Here is an 11,127-nt window from a genome sequence, read left to right on the forward strand (position 1 = left end):
TTTAACGGTCGACAAAAAGAACTTAAAACAACCGCCCCTTATTAACGTTTAACGAGTCAAGAGGAGTAACTCGGCAATCTTTTCGTCTTTAAACGGTCAGAAAAAAGCTGAAATCGGACCTCAAAGTAACCTTTTCACATGTTTTACCGAGCTTGAAAAAGTATAAAAAAGGAGCTCGTTTCGTCGCTTGAGTTGCACCAACCCCTGTCATCATACCAAAAACAGTGTAAAACCCATTTTGACATAAATATATTCAAAAATACCCCAAAAAATAATATTTTAAAGGCATTTTAGGTCAAAAAATGCTATAAAATAGTGAAATGGTAAAAAACAAATTTACTTTTTACTTTTCACCTTGTGAGTTTACCATTGGAGGGTTTTGGGTGCAAACTTCAATCGCTGATCGTGATCAATCCAGGAAAGCAATCGATCCGCCGTCCGGAGCAGGTAAGAGGTCTCATCCTTAGCTTCATTTTCATTCCATTTTTTCAGTTTTTCATCCATAGATGGGTCCCCTGCAAGAGGAATTGCAAAATTTTAGGGTTATGCCATTGGCGCGAGTTTCCCGCTCGGGATCGCGCCAATGGAATTTTTTTCCCAAAGGGGGCGCGACATTGGCGCGACTATTTTGAAAACAATCGCGCCAACCGCGCGACCTAATTTTCCCATAGATTTAACCGTTGATTTTGCAATTTTCCTTTAATTTTGGTATCACCAGTGATCTAATGATGATATTTTCGACTTTATGGTTGCAGGGATTCGTCAGAATGGCTGTAGAATGGAGAGAAAGAGAGCATGATGCCATAGATGCCATGGCATTAGAGGATGAAGCCTGCATGGATGCTTTGAGGGACTGCGGCTTAAAGAAATTTTTCCTCACGTCCTATTTGCGTGCACAACCTAAGTTGCTACGAGGGATTCCAGACTATGCCAGATTGGCGGATGTGCCCTTCGCGTACCAAAGGCACACAGTGGGAGTACCTACTCGCGTCCATCGTCTGCTGAGACGTTTGGTGCGAGCAGTGACATGCTATCATGAGCATCACCGTGATTAGACGCCTAGGTTTCATTTTTGCATATTTTTGAGAGACATGTTGTCTGCGGCCATATGAGATTCGGACATGTATTATTTTTTGGATTATGTAATGCGCGTGGCACAAACATTATGACACACACGTATATATATACATATGCCTATGGTTTATTATTGTGTTTTCATGTGCTTGCTTGTATAATGTTTTGGTTACAAATTACGCAAATGTCTATCTAATACATGATTGGCCAATGCATCAGATAATGTGTTTAATTGTCGTGGAATATGCTGATATGTGATAAAATCAAAGTTCCTTTCTAACAATCTCACACGTAAATACAACCTTAGAATGCGATGGTCTCTGACGGAATATTGCCCGTTGAGCTGGTGGACAACAAGTTGAGAGTCCAGGTTCACTACCAATGCGCGAATGCCGAGATTAACTGCTTCAGCAAGTAGCTCGATTACAGCACAATATTCGGCGACATTGTTAGTGGTACGACCCAAACACACACCTTGAAAATCTATCGGCTCGCCATGAGGATCATAGATCACCCACGCCGCAGAGGACAAGTTGCGAGTACTGCGGCAGGCACCATCAGCGAAACCAACGTAAGGTGCATCAAACATCTGCACAAGAAGCGAAAACACAATAAGTGGCAGTTACGCCTTTAAAACTGACACACATACACACAACACACTTGCTAGAGTACATGTATGTACAAAATAAAATGTACAAGCATCATGCATAGTACTTTTTCAAATACAGCCCGTTTCGGGGCTTCCCAAGAGGGTTCCCTTCATAATCAATTAGCTCGTAGGCCCCTTTTTGCAAAACTTTCTTGACAATGTAAGGGCCTAGCCACATAGACTCGAGCTTTCCTGCTCCTAATTTATCCTTTGCCTGATCGTAGAGCAGGACTAAATCTCCCTCAACAAAAGAACGTGGACGTACGGTCTGATCGAAGTGAGTCTTGACTCGCTTCTTTTGTGTTTCGATGGCCAAAGAGGCCAGGCGACGGGTCTCATCTAGCCGTTCCAGGTAAAGAAGGCGTTCTTCTAACGGAGTAGTATTGGGAAGTAGCTTGACAGCCAATTTTAACGAAGGGATTTCACATTCGATTGGAAGGGTAGCCTCTAGTCCATAGACTAGTTGAAATGGAGTGAAACCAGTGGCGTCCTTCACGGAGGTTCGGTAGGCCCACAAGGCAGGGAACAACATCAAATGCCAGTTAGACTTATGCATGCCAACGGTACACTGAAGCATGGTAACCAAAATCTTATTGACAGCTTCAACTTGGCCATTGGACTGAGGGTAGTATGGAGTTGAACTATCGTGCTGCAAGCCTAGCTGGGTTGTTAATTCCGACATCATATGATTACGGAAATGCTTCCCGTGATCAGTGACGATGGCTTGAGGGACGCCGAATTGCGAAATAACATGATTGAATAAAAATTGCGCCGCTGTGTGACCATCTTCAGTTAATGTAGGCATCGCCTCGGCCCATTTAGTAAAGTAATCGACGACAACGATAATAAACCCATGCCCCCCGGCCGAGCGAGGGTTACAGGTCATATAATCAATGCCCCATTTGGCAAAAGGGCCGACAGTGACAACAGGGTGCAATGGAGCAGGAGGCGCTCGCATCTTCCGCTGGTATATCTGGCACTCATGACAAGAGCGGACGGCAAGAATGCAATCCTTAAAGATAGAGGGCCAAAAGTAGCCAGCACGGAGGATTTTTTGGGCAGTGGCATATCCGGACATGTGACCACCACAGGCACCAGAGTGGCAGTCATTCAAGACACGCTCAGCTTCCTCGAGAGTTAAACATCGGCGGAGAACAGAGTCGGCGCCGAGGCGATAGAGTGTGTCACCAATGATACGGTATGGTTGAGACTGATGACGAATCCTTCGCCTAGCGTCTTTGGACACGCCAAGGCGAAAGGAGGACGTTTGCAGATATATAATGATATCACCGTACCAGGGATCGAGGGTGCTAATGAGAAATAAAGTCTCATCCGGAATTTGATCCTCTACGTGAGAGGGTGGGGAAGAAGATGGCAAAGAGCACAGTAACTCAGCAAAGACAAGGGATTTCTTGGACTTGGCAGTGGTAAATTCCAAGTCGAACTCTTGGAGGATGACAATCCACTTTGAGTACTTGTCCCCCAGCAACTGGCGTGACAAAATATACGTCATGGGGTTGCAATCAGAAATCACGGTAGTGGTGCGCAGCAGAATATAATGACGGAAACGTTGGACAGCACAAACGACGGCCAAAGCCAACTTCTCGACATAGGCATATCGAGTTTCCGTATCTAAAAGATTGCGGCTGAGATAATATATAACATGTTCAGTGCCATCATCGTCAGCTTGAACGAGAACCATGCCGATAGTGGTGTCGGCGGCGGCCAAATACAGAGTGTAGTCACGATGATAGTTCGGAGGACGAAGCAATGGAGCAGAAACAAGGAGACCCTTGAGACGCTCAAAAGATTCCTGAGCCATGGTATCCCAATGAAAAGGGACATCTCGCTTTAGTAATCGTGTGAAACCTTTGGCCACCTCGGCATAGTTTGGAACGAAACGTCGTAGAAATTTCGCTTTACTCTGCAAGCTTTGCAATTGCTGAAAAGAAGCAGGGGGAGGAAGATTCACTATAGCCTCGACTTTAAGGGGATTCAAACGGATGCCCTCTCGGGAGACGACAAACCCGAGAAGTCGGCCGGATTCAACGCAGAAGACACATTTGTGAGGATTAAGTCGGATTCGGTAGTATCGACAGCGAAGAAAGATCTCGCGAAGGTGAGTAGGGTGGTCCTGACGTTTGGCTGAATGAGCTGGAAGATCATCCAGGTATGGCTGTACAATGTGTCGAATGTCATGAAAAGCATAGGACATTGCACGTTGGAAGGTAGCACCAGCATTTTTGAGACCGAAAGGGAGCTTCTTATAGGCAAAAGTGCCCCATGGACAGATAAAGGCAGTCTTGTGTTGATCAGCGGGAGCAATATTGATCTGGTTATATCCAGAAAAACCGTCCATAAAAGAATACATTTCACTTCCGGCACACTCGTCAATAATTTGATCAATGAATGGTGTGGGAAAATTATCTTTAGGACAGGCTCGATTTATATCACGATAATCAACACAAACATGGATTGTACCTTGTTTTTTAGTCACAGGTACAATATTGGAAACCCAATCTGTGAGCGGAATAGGATAAATAAAACCAGCTTTAAGAAGCTTCTCTACATCGACCTTAATAGTTGCAGCCTTTCGGGGGTGTACGGGGCGTAAATGTTGACGAACAGGCTTAGCACCTGGGTACGTGATTATCTCATGCACCACTATGCTGGGATCAATGCCGGGCATTTCTTCATAGGACCATGCAAAGACGTCACGAAATTCGCGAAAAAGGTTGGAATAAAGTTGAATCTCCTCCGGAGTACAAGTGACTCCAATGTGAAGATGCTCGACAATCCCTGGCTTGACAGAGATGTCGATGGGTTGGGTTTGCGTAATGTTCGCCATATTTCCTTCAGAAGACACTTGATAAATCTGGATAGGTGTTTGAAGGATTTGAGATGGGAGACAAGGAGCAAACCGCTCGAAACAAGTAAGCATATCCTGCTGGGACGGTAGAAACGAGGAACGATGGTGAAAATCATGCCAAGGAGGTTCCTCGAAAGACATAGTCTCAATAATGGCTTCGTCGGAAGGGAATGTTTCTTTTAAAGGGTCCGAAGAAGTCTCATCTAGCAGCCCTAAGGACGGAGCGAACGAGTGGAGAACCTTGCTCGTAGGAGCAAGTTCAGAAGAGGGAGCCAATGCAGCAATGATTTCGACATAGTTGAGCTCGGCAGAACTCAACGGCATCTGGTCGCCCCACGAATCTACTTGGTCTGTGGGAGGGATGATCCACGGATCAGAACAAGTAGTAATCATATTGACAGAAGTGACGTTAGATGGGGGAAGCGGAAAAACACCCATAAGGGCGGGATCTTTGAAAAGTCCGGCTCCCAGATTCTCAGATAAATTGGAGGTATGCTCCACAAAAGGAATGTTGCCTTCCGAAGAGGAAGCGAAGAATGATAGCTGGTCTACGGTAATAATCTTCCCTTGATGAGGGAAACGAATGATACGAAACAAAGATGAAGCTACAGCGTTCATCGCGTATATCCAGCTACATCCGAGAAGGAGGTTGTAGGTAAGAGTAGCATCAACAACTTCAACTTCCATTTCGACCGTCTTCCCTTCCAAAGAGATGGGCAAACGTTGGAGTATACCATAAGGACGGGATGCTCTTCCATCAAAGGCTTCCAAGGTCGTGGGAGACTAGCTCAGCGTCGAAGATCCAATAGCTTTCCAACAGGCAACAGACATGATGCAAGTAGAAGCACCTTCATCAATGACTGTTCGATGTATCGTTTTGGAATCAATAATAACCTGTATAAGGAATGCGATTTGGGGAGGCAGTCTCTGCGTATGGCGTTCTAAGTCAAAAGTAATTAAATCCGAGTCGGCCGGGTCTATGCCACCGATAGCGGATAGCATGGACTTCCTCTGAGAAGGGCAGCTCTGGAGAACTTATAAAGCGGACATAGCCGATGGAGTCTGAGCTAAGTCCTCAACGATATTGTAGTGTTGTGCAGCACGGGCATTTGGGTTGTAAGAAGATTTCCGAAGTACTCCTTTTGGAGGGGGTCGAAGAGGCGTCTCAGTACTAGGTCTCTCGATGTGGAGCGGACCTGAACTGAACGGAGGAGCACTAGAGGGGATCTCAGGCTCTTTCCCGGCAGATGGCGGATAATCTTTCGTTCAAGTACTGATATTGACAGGTATCGTTCCGGCTATAAACACTTGAGAACCAAAGGAAGAGGGAGGTTGAGAGGGGTCAGCCACCATTTGAGTTTTTTGAGTTTGTTGTGAGGGAAAGGGTTCTTTGAGCACCGCAGGAGTCCCGGGAGCGCCTTTCAACAAATGACTAACTTCGGACCGCCTAGGGCAGTCTTTCGTATAGTGATCCTCATCACAGATAAGACAAGGATACTTGGGTTTGCGCTTGGCACCTTCCTCGAGTGGAGGTTTAGAGGAGTCCTGTTTAGGTTGATCTGGTTTATTCTTCGCTTTCCCTTTCTTCTTTCCTTTCGAGGCTTTGTCTGTCGTGGTGGACTGGACGGCATTGACCTCAGAAGTAATATTCGAAGAGGGTGTTACCTGAGAAGTGGGTTCATTCGAAGCACTTGATTTTTGCTTCCCAGGGTTCGCGGGGTTTTTCTTTAAGGACGAATTAACAGAACTAATAATACCATCAACAGTTGGCGTTGGCGGGGCTTTGGATGTTCTTGGTCTCGGGGCGTCAGGCAGATAATCATACAATGTACCTGACTGAGAATACACCAAGTCAAGGTACTGAGCGCGCGCGATAGCTTGCTCTTCAGTGACACACGCCCCCATGGCAATGTCCCGAGCAATTGGAGGAACGAACGAAGTCGTAAACCAATCGGTAAGAAGTTGGTCAAGAATCCAAAATTTGATCATACGTCTACGCCGTCTCCATTCATGGATATGATCAGAGATATGCGTATCCGTTTTTTGTCTTAAGGATGTGAGGAGGTGTGTACCCGTTTCATATCGAATGGGCAACTGAAAATGAGTAAGAAATGCCATAGCCAACGAGTTGAAATCCTGAAAGGATCCGCGATTGAGCTCAATATACCACTTAGCTGCAGAGCCAGTGAGAGTCCTTTGAAAAAGGCGAAGCCGAATTGAATCATCAAGCCATGAATTGGATGAACACCAGAGGTGATAAGTCATGACATGAGCTTGTGGATCTTCATTAGCTTTACCATCGAATTTTGGACAGTCACCGGGAATTTTCGTTGGAACCGGAGGCCAATATGGATTATGGAGAATAGGATCATTGGTCAATTTGGACACATCCGGTAATTCTAAAGTTGCTAAGAAAGGTAATTGAGGATTGAAGGACATCTGGGGCTGCTGGTGGGATGGAACACCAGGGTTCCAACCAACTGGCGGTTGCCCCCAAGGGCTTGGTCCGGACGGATTTGGCCCCATAGGGTTTTGTCCGTAGGGATTTGGGTTCTGCCCCCCAGCATTCCATGGATTACCAAACGGTCCTGCAGGAGCACCATATGGTTGCGGATAATTCTGATAAGGATTCGCCTGCGGTTGTTGGTAATTTTGATATGGGGCAAACAAAGGTTGCCCTTGAGGTTGCTGGTAACCATACGGTGGCTGGACTCCAAACTGAGTTTGAGAAATAGGTGGAGTTTGATAGACTGGTTGGGATTGAACTCCAACTTGCATTTGAAGACCGGATGGGGTCTGGGGTCTAGCCTGGGGCAAAAAACCGGATTAAGCAATGCCAGAAGGATGTCCTGTAGGTTGGGCTATCTGGCCGGAAGGATAACCTTGTTGATATTGAGGTTGGCCTCCTTGCCCAGAAGGTTGTACCTGCTGGGAGTGGAGTTGTTGCACAGGTGAAGGTTGTCCTAAAGGACCAGATGGTCGAGTGGGCTGGGCAGTTGGTTGGCCTGATTGGATTTGAGGTTGACCGACTTGCCCAGAAGGTTGACTATACTGGATGGTAGGCTGACCATGTGGTTGAGCAGCTTGTCCAGATATTGGACCATACTGAACATTGGATTGGTTTGGGTTAACATATGATTTAACAATTTGTCCAGTATGATAACCTTGCTGGATACCAGGTTGGGCTTGTTGAACTGAAGATTGCCCTGGGTTACCAGAAGGTTGAAAAAAAGAGGGGAAAAACGGACCACCAACGGCAAAAGGGTTTCCCTGGAAGGATTGCCCTTGTTGGTCTTGATGAGGTGGTCTTGGGGATTGCGCAGACGACACTTGGCCACCATGAAAAGAGGTGGAATCCCAATCAATTGACAACGGAACTGAAATCTCAACAACTGGTTGAGACGGCAAATATCGATCGTATGGCCCCTCTGGTGGGACGTTTGATGTAGGATCAAAGACTCTGAATAAAGAAGTCGAAGGACGACAAAAAATAGGAGTCGAAGAAGCCCCACATACCGTTGGAGCAGTTGTGGTTGAGGTGACAGACGTACTGCGACTTTGTGGAGTGAAAGGCTCCGTGGTGGGAAAAGCGAGTTGTGACCAAATAGAACCCGTGAAAGGAGTTCCAGAGGGCATAACATCTCTTAATGCTTTATAGCCTGGAGGTAGGTTCCCAGTAGTAGGAGTGCTACTAACAAGTGTAGGTTCCGTTGCGGTGGGAATTTCACCGCTCGTCGCAACGGATTCGTCAGTCGAGGTAGGGGATACGTCTTCCATGTCGGAAGAAACTGGTGGGGCTGGAACACGAGGAGAAGTGTATTCCCAAAAAGGGATACCGTCCTCAGAAGGTTCCCAAACAGGGTTCCAATGAAACTCGTAAGTCTCGTCGCCTGGAGCACGAGAACTAATCGGTTGTATACTCGGAACAACAGAAAGAGTTGCACTCACAACCGGTATCTCGGAAGACGAAATTGGTAATTCCGCCAGGATGAAACTTCACAAAATCCTAGGGAATCTAACGAGACTAAACCCTACTCAAACTAACGCAAACAAAATCTAACCGGGTAAATGTGTATCGTGGCCGAATAAATTTTAAGATGCAAAGACACAACTTGACCTTTTCATGTTTTAAGAGTCGAGAAAATGACAAAAATATGACTCTAGTCTCCTTCGAATATTTAATGAGCACGAAGTGACAAGACGCTCACTGGCAACTTTTCTTTTAAGGAGTCCGAAAAGGATCAAAAGTGACTACTCTGGAGACTCTAGGCAAAGGGTTTACCAAACAATCCGTAAAATTGCTTATACACCTTGGAAATCAGATGAAAACCAAAGACTTCCCGTACGGCAGTCAATCTTCCCGAATGATGTGTTCAGTGCATTACGGCTTGTAAGGCGGCAAACACGGCTTCCTGTGGATAAAGGATGATAACCTAGTGGAGTCTCCCTTATATACGCGACGGTACGTGGGAGCTCAGTCCGTGCTAGACCACTATTGAGTCACAAGAGGAGGAATCACCCAACCGTAATGTGAAACAATAGTGACTAGGTTTAACGACGCCGGAACACGTCTCTAACCTAGACCTCTAGAATGTATGCGTTAGGTTCCAATGCGTTGTTAGATTCATTCGGTTTATTTTACAGTTGATCTTCAATTAGGTTTCAGTTTTTAGGTCCTACCGTATGTGATCTCTCAAAACTTCCTAAATGCAAACTATATGCCAAAATTATATCATTTCGTTCAATGAATTCTAACTACAGGAGAGTTGAGATTTTCAAACAAACAAAATGAACACCAAATAAGCAACAAAAATCCTAATGCAGCTAATAGCAAGAAATGAAACTTTTTCTTTTTCTTTTAAAAGTGACTAATTGCCAATAAAAATAAATTTTAACTAATATAATGCAAAAAGATCATTTGTTTTTTTCTTTTTTTTAAAAATGGCATAATGCATTTAAACAAATCTCGAGAGATATTAACAAGTATAAACAAGCAAATTTCACTCATGCAAATAGAACCAAGCCTGAAACACTAAGATGAACTGTCAAAACAAGGAGAATTACAAAGACCTCAATGAACCATGTGATCTAAGTTCAAACGAAGTCGAGCAAAATCCAAACAAACTAGAGGTGAATTGCTCGAAGCACAGAATAACAAGCTTTAACAACCACTAGACAAATGCGGAAAACCACCAAAAAGTTGACTGGACAATCACAGAACCAAACTCCCGCGGAAGGCTCGATATACAAAGCCACTAGATGCTCTAGGGCTGGGATATAAAATCGATGGAAATAGGCAAACACCCGAAGGATAAAGGTAAAACCAGTCAAACAGAGTTCTGACACACTTCCAGAGGCTGCAAAGGATGTAAAAAGACAAAAATCTGGGTTTAAAAAGCTTCCAACAAACAAACTGGCAAAGTTCACAGGACTGGGGCGATTGTCAGCCTGTAACTAGCGCTATTAAGGAATTAGCGCGAGTTGCTTTTGTGCAACATACGCCAACTGGCGCGACTGTCAGGCAGAAAAATGCGCCAACACAGTTTGCTGGCCCAAAAAATAAATAAAACAGCCCAGGGTCTGGTCGACAGTATTCAGACAGATCTAACAGCAAGAAACAACTTTAAAACTGACCCAAAAAGCTCATTTACACAAGCAAACAAGAGAAAACTAACATGCAAGACAAACTCCAAGATGTTCGGTTCATAAACCAAACCGGAGATTGACTGAAGTGGCGTTGATCTACTCCGCTAATGCAAAGCAATAGCGTTTCGAAGGCTGCCTGGCCATGCTTCAGGCTCCGTCCAAGGTTTATGAATCAAACAACAAATAGCTCCTCCCCAGTGGAGTCGCCAAATTGTTGGAGAGGTAAATCCCCTCTGCGGACAGAGGTGATCCCACTAGCCCAAAATGGGTCTAGCAACAATCAATTCACGCTACCATGCAAGTTCCTAGTTGCAAACTAAAAGTGGATTATGAGAACCACCCTGGAGTCCAACGCTAATGTCGAAGAAGAGTTGATACTCCCGTTCCCTTGCTTCGGCAGGTCACAATCCTCACGATCTCCGCGAATGGATACCTGCACATGCAAAGAACGAAGCGAATACAAGCATAAAATCCACTAAAATACAATTATATTTCAGTCAGAAAGGAAATAGATCAAACATTATCATCATAAACAGTAAGATCGGAACCATAATGATAGTCGTTTATTAATGAATAATCAACAGAGAAAGATACAACCAAAGTTCTGACGTTGAACCTCTCCTCTGGCTGGGCGAGCAGCTATGTATGTCTTGCAATAGACCTTCTCTCTCTCAGACCTCCGGCAGCATAACCTCCCTATGCTTCAAGACTCTTACTATCACTCGAGACAAGTGTTATCACAACTAGCATTACTCCAAAAACTAGCTTGTCAAATGCATGAGGACAGACTTTTATAGATGGAGAAGGGGAGGAAGATACAATGCATCAGGACACCCATTATGCATTGGCATTATCTCCAAAAAGCCACTGTGGATAGATGTCAAGGATA

The sequence above is a fragment of the Pinus tabuliformis genome, chromosome 8 (assembly GCF_031772625.1).
Source record: "Pinus tabuliformis cultivar Carrire ecotype Pingquan chromosome 8, CPIR1, whole genome shotgun sequence".
In the NCBI taxonomy this organism is placed as follows: domain Eukaryota; kingdom Viridiplantae; phylum Streptophyta; class Pinopsida; order Pinales; family Pinaceae; genus Pinus; species Pinus tabuliformis.